Below are 6,375 nucleotides of genomic sequence, written 5' to 3'. Positions count from 1 at the left end.
ACTAAAGCCAGCAATGTATAAGAAAGATATTTTTTCTGATCAATTGTTGCTATATCAATGTGATTCGTGCGCGGTAAGCAGTTACGCACGGCTAAGCGACATAGGACCTTGGGACACCCAGATGCGGTAAAGTCCTCCGGTTCGTTCCCAGGGACCTGGCGGGAAGGCACAGCGACGGGCTGCTTTGTAAGGGACCGCTGATGAAATCATGACCAGGTGGGCACGAGTTACTACCGTACATAACAAAAGACCTTTGGCTGCAACATCATGGGAGGACATGAAGAAGGGGTCCTTTGAGGGAGAAGGCCAAAATCTACCAAAGAGTAAACAACTTGAAGCCAAAGGCTCTCTGTTAACAATGATGCTCCTCAAGCAAAACACAAAAAGCACAAAAAGAAAAAGGAGTACTTAAATGAAGATATAAATGGATTCATGGAATACCTAAGACAAAACTCAGGGATGGTTCATAATGGAGAGGTGATAGCAACAGACAGTCAGGACTTAAGGGAGGAAATTGCAGTTGCTTTAAAGAAAGGTAGTCAATGGGAAGGGAGAAGACTAAAAAGACCAGCAGCATAGAAAAATGCAATGGTATGTTTCCATTGTAGAAAACCTGGCCATGGGATTGCAGTTTGCCCAGCTGCCCTTGAGAATCAAGCTATGGGCACTGGAGTATGTCATTGGGGTGGCTCCACAGACCATGAAATAACCAAGTGCAAAGCCAAAGTAGACCCAGTTTGTGGTGAATTTCCTTTTGTAAAATGTTTTGTTTGTGGGGAAATGGGGCATCTGTCCAGATGTTGTCCTGATAATCCCAAAGGACTCTATGCTGATGGTGGTTGCTGCAGACTCTGTGGCTCCACAAAACAGTTTAAGAAAGATTGCCCTGAGAGTAAGAATTCAGATCGAATGGTCACAGTTGGTCGCTGGGCAAAGGGAATGAGTGCAGACTATGAAGAAATTTTGGATGTGCCTAAGCCACAGGAACCCAAGACAAAGATACCTAAAGTTGTTGATTTTTGATAATGATTAGTACTATCGTTAGTTACCACCTCATTGTTAAGTGTTCTGAACCAGGCGTACTTCACAAATTGGAGCTGGGCTCCCTTGGAGACCTGTTTTGTAGATACCAGTATGATCCGGGAATGGTCACATTGTTTCCTGAGTGCTGTCCATTAAAGAGTGCTTCTATCACTGGAGAAAATCACTGAAGAAAAGTAGAAGATGTTAAAATTGGATTCTCTAAAAGAACATTTTTAACAGACAGAACTTAGGTATAACTAAGTGGTTATATGCTTGATTGTAACAATCATCTTTCTTTTAAAAACCATTCATTAATGTGCACCACCCCTAAACAAAGTATAACCGCTTTGCATTTGGAATTGAATTTTTGGTTATATTGTTTTCTTGGTTCAAAATAACAATTTATTATTAGGAATTTATAAGTTGCCACAAAATCTACTGTATTTTTAAAATATTTAATAAAAATTCGTTTGCTATTTAAAAAAAAGAAAATCTACTAATGTAATTCATCTTATTCATAGGTTAAAAGTTTACATATTGAATAGTGCACCCATAGATTTATACATATATAATAGAATACTTACAAATATACACAAACGCAATACTACCATATCAATATTAGGAAAAAAATCAATAAAATTTCATAACAGTGCATGATACAAAAAGAAATTTCCTTTACAGATGAAGAGTACCTACCCAAATCAAAAGCAAGCATTATATATAAAACAAGAACAAGACAGGATGGTCTACTCATTGTCCTCATTTCCAGTTTTGTCCTGGAAGAGCTGGTCAAATCAGCCACAGATTTTCATTCCAAACTGATTTAACTTATTTCCACAAGAAAACTCAAATAATTTGCAAACAGATTATTGCGATTAAACAGAGAGTTTTACAAGTTTGTTGCAAATAAGATAAATCCTAAAAAATTAAAAAGCAATTACATTTCTACATACTAACATCAATTTCTAACATCAAGGACAATAGAATTAAGAAAAAATCCTCAGCATTTATAATATCAAACTATAAAATACCTAAGGATACTTAAACACAAGCTGTGGAGAAAATTTTAAAACTTTGTTATCTGTTAATAACAACAAAAATCTTCTAGCAATAAAATGTTTTAGCAAGTTTAATGATAAAAAATTCAATATCTTCATCTTATTAGTTTTCCTCAAATTGTTTTAAACTCTCAAAATGCATTTCAATCAAAATTCCAGTTAAGATCTTAAATGGAAAGACAAAAACAAAGAGTAGTTAAGAGATATTCCTAAAGAAAAATTAAAAAGAAATGATTTCTATAACAAATGTTAAATTGATAGTTATAGTAAATGAGTTTTATAAGGATATAGGAAATTAATAGATATAAAGATAAGTAGAATGGGAAAAGACTCATATATATGAAATTTGATATTCTTGTGGGTAGATCATGGTCATCGATGCTGAAAGATGATCTACTCCATTAATGTCACTCAGGCATTTTTTTAACCGCATGGAAAAGTAAATAAATTTAGTTCCTTTCTCAAAAAAAAAAAAAAAAACACGAAAAATCAATGAAATCCAAGCTGGGAAATTAATAAAGAAAAACAAAGTGATCATGAACTGGTTTTTAGAAAAGATTAACATTGATAAATCTCTAGCCAGGCTAACCAAGAAAGAAAGAAAAAAAAATGAGAGAGAGAGAGAGAGAGAAAACACAAATTACTAATACCAGAAATGAATAAGAAGCCACCACAACTGATGCCAAGACATTTAAAGAATAATGGTTGGATGTAAGTTTAGCTCTATGCCCACAAATTTGATACCTGAAATGAAATAGTCCAATTCCTTAAAAACACGATTAAAACTCAAAGAAGAATAGACAATCTGATTAGGTCTATGTTATTAAAGAAATTTCAGGGCACCTGGGTGGCTCATTTGGTTAAGTGTCCACGTTGGGCTCAGGTCATGATCTCAGCGTTCTGGAATCAAGTCCCACATTGGGCTCTCTTCTCAGTAGAGAGTCTGCTTCTCCCTCTCACTCTCCTTTGTGTGCTCTCTCTCTCTCTCTCAAATACATAAGTAAATAATTTTTTAAAAAAATAAATAAAGTAATTCCATTAATGATTGCTAACTTTCCAATGGAAAACAGTTGGCTTAAAGGGTTTTACTGGTGAATTTTACCAAACATTCAAGAAGGAATATGCCAATTTTCTATGATCTTTACCAGAAAACAGAAGCAGAAGGAGCACTTCCTAACTCATTTTATGAAGCCAGCATTACCCTAGTAGCAAAACCTGACAATTACATTATTAGGAGGGAAATTATAGTATCTCTAACAATCATAGAGGAGACACACTCAACAAAATTTTAGCAAATTGAGTTTAACAATATGTAAAAAGAATTGCACACCATGACCACGGGGATTTATTTCAAGTATGCAAAGCCTGGTTCAACATTTGATCAATTAATGTAATTAATAACATTAACAGGATAAAGAAGAAAATCATCTGTTTAGACCATATCAACAGATGCAGAAAAATAATTTGACAAAATTCAGCACCCATTCATGATAAAAAAAACCAAAAAAACAAAAAATATCTCAGCAAACTAGCATTAAACCTTGTTAAAGATCATCTACGGAAATCTCTAACATTGTACTTAATATTGAAAAACTAGATGTTTTCCTCCAAAAATCAGAAATAAGTAAGGCTATCTCCTCTCACCAGTCCTATTCAACAACTGGAGATCTGAGCTGATGCAATATGAAAAGAAAAGGAAATAAATGGTATATGGATTGAAAAGAAAGAATAAAATTGTTTTTGTTTGCAGGTAATATAACTGTCAATATAGAAGATCCTGAAAGTTTCAACCAAAAAATGGAATTAATAAGCAATTATAGCAAAGCCACATAATGTAATGTTAATTTACAAAATTTAATTGCTTTCCTGTACACCAGCAATAAACAACTGGAAGTGAAATAACACTATTTATATTAATATATAAAAATGAAATAATCAGGTATAAACCTACCAAAATATGTACAAGATCCATACGAGAAAAGCTACATAACATTTTTTTAATTTAATTTTATTATGTTATGTAAATCACCATACATGACATCAGTAGTTTTTGATGTAGTGTTCCATGATTCATTGTTTGTGTATAACACCCAGTGCTCCATGCAATATGTGCCCTCTTTAATACCCATCACCAGGCTAACCCATCCCCCCACCCCCCTCCCCGCTAGAACCTTCAGTTTGTTTCTCAGAGTCCATAGTCTCTGATGGTTCATCTTCCCCTCTGATTTCCCCCCCTTCATTTTTCCCTTCCTACTATCTTCTTCTTCTTTTTTTTTTTTTTAACATATATTGCATTATTTGTTTCAGAGGTACAGATCTGTGATTCAACAGTCTTGCGCAATTCACAGCACTCACCGTAGCACATACCCTCCCCAATGTCTATCACCCAGCCACCCCATCCCTCCCACTCCCCACCACTCCAGCAACCCTCGGTTTGTTTCCTGAGATTAAGAATTCCTCATATCAGTGAGATCATATGATACATGTCTTTTGATGTGGATAGAACTAGAGGGTATTATGCTAAGCAAAACTACATAACATTGATGAAGAAATCAAATAAGATCTAAACAAATGTGTTTCATTATGTTCATGGATAGGAACATTTAATATCAAGATGTCAATTCTTCCTAACTTGATCTATAGATTCAAGGCAATTCTAATCAAAATCCTTGCAAGTTATTTGGTGAATATTGACAAACTGATTATAAAATTTATATGGAAATAAAAAACCCAGACCAGCAAACATATTATTTAAGAAGAACAAAGTCAGAAGTCTACTAAGCAAAATAAGTCAGTCAGAGAATGACAAATACCATATAATTTCATTCATCTGTGGAATTTAAGAAACAAAACAAATGAGTGAAAGGAAAAAAGAGAGCAAGAGGCAAACCAAGAAATAGACTCTTACCTATAGAGAACAAACTGATGGTTACCAGAGGGGAGGTGGGTGGGGGGATGGGTTAAATAGGTGATTGGGATTACGGAGTGTACTTGTGATGAGAACTGGGTGTTGTATGGAAGTGTTGAATCACTGTATTGTACACCTGAAACTAATATTATACTGTATGCTAACTGGAATTTAAATTTTTAAAAAAGGGAAAAGGAAAGAAAAAGTTTACAAAAAGTTAAGCTCAAGACAGTGTAATAAGTAATAGACAATAGATCAATGGAACAGAAGAGAGAACCCAGAAATAAACCCCCATAAATATGAACAACTGATCCTTGACAAAGTAGCCAAGGCAATGAAATGGAGAAAGGATGATCATTTCAATAAATGGTCCTGGAACATCTAGACATCCACAAGCCAAAAATAAAGAAAGAAAGAATCTAGACACAGACCTTATATTTTCATATAAGTGGATTATAGGTCTAAATTTAAAATGCAAAACTACAACTTCTAAGAAAAGTAACACAGGAGAAAATCTCGATGATCTTGAGCTTGATGATTACTTTTTAGATACAATAGCAAAAGCATGTTCTGCAAAAGAAAAATTTGATAAATTGAACTTCATTAAGATTAAAAGCTTCAGTTTTGCAAACCACACTTTAAAGGGCATGAAAGATAAATCACAAACTGGGAGAAAATCTTTGCAAAATAGGCATCTCATAAAAGATTTGTATCTAAAATATACAAAGAACCTGTAAAACTCAGAAATGTGAAGACAGACAACCCAGTTACAAAATGTGCCACAGATATGAATAGACAATTCATCAAAGAAGATATATAGATGGGGGGGGCGGAGCAAGATGGCGGAGGAGTAGGAGACCTAGATTTCGTCTGGTCTCAGGAATTCAGCTGAATAGGGATCAAACCATTCTGAACACCTACAAACTCAATAGGAGACCGAAGAAGAGAGTAGCAACAACTCTCTGAACAGAAAAGTGACCACTTTCTGGAAGGTAGGACGTGCGGAGAAGTGAATCCCAGGCGATATTCGGGAGGATAGACGGCGGGGGAGGGGCCTCCGCCGGCCGCTTCTGGCAAGTGCTAGAGCCGCGGAGCACAAAATCGGACCTTTTAGAAGTTGGCTCCGTGGAGGGACGTCGCTGCAATGGCTAAGCGGGGGGTGGAATCCTCCCGGGACAGTGTGGTCTCAGGACCCTCGGGGTCACAGAGAGACCGGGGGTGCCTGAGTGCGCCAGAGCTCCCAGGTATCGGAGCGGGGAAGCCGGCTGCAGAGACGGAGCAGAGTCGCGGGCTCTCAGCTCGGGGTTGCCATAGACTGTGACCCGCGGCCCAGTCGGGGCACGGCTCCTCCAGCAGGGACCCAGCAGGCGGCAGATCCGGGGAGAC

At 36.4% G+C, this 6,375-nt stretch overlaps 1 pseudogene; it reads left to right on the top strand.

Moving 5' to 3' along the window:
- Positions 1-208: 208 nt before the first annotated feature.
- Positions 209-1,145, top strand: LOC112809785 (zinc finger CCHC domain-containing protein 9 pseudogene; annotated as a pseudogene).
- Positions 1,146-6,375: the final 5,230 nt, after the last annotated feature.

This window comes from Callorhinus ursinus, unplaced genomic scaffold, assembly GCF_003265705.2.
Source record: "Callorhinus ursinus isolate GAN/ISIS: 27379988/994484 unplaced genomic scaffold, GSC_fseal_2.0 scaffold60, whole genome shotgun sequence".
Taxonomy (NCBI): Eukaryota; Metazoa; Chordata; class Mammalia; order Carnivora; family Otariidae; genus Callorhinus; species Callorhinus ursinus.
Note: the sequence above shows the minus strand (reverse complement) of the source record. Positions and strands in the feature narration are given on the sequence as shown.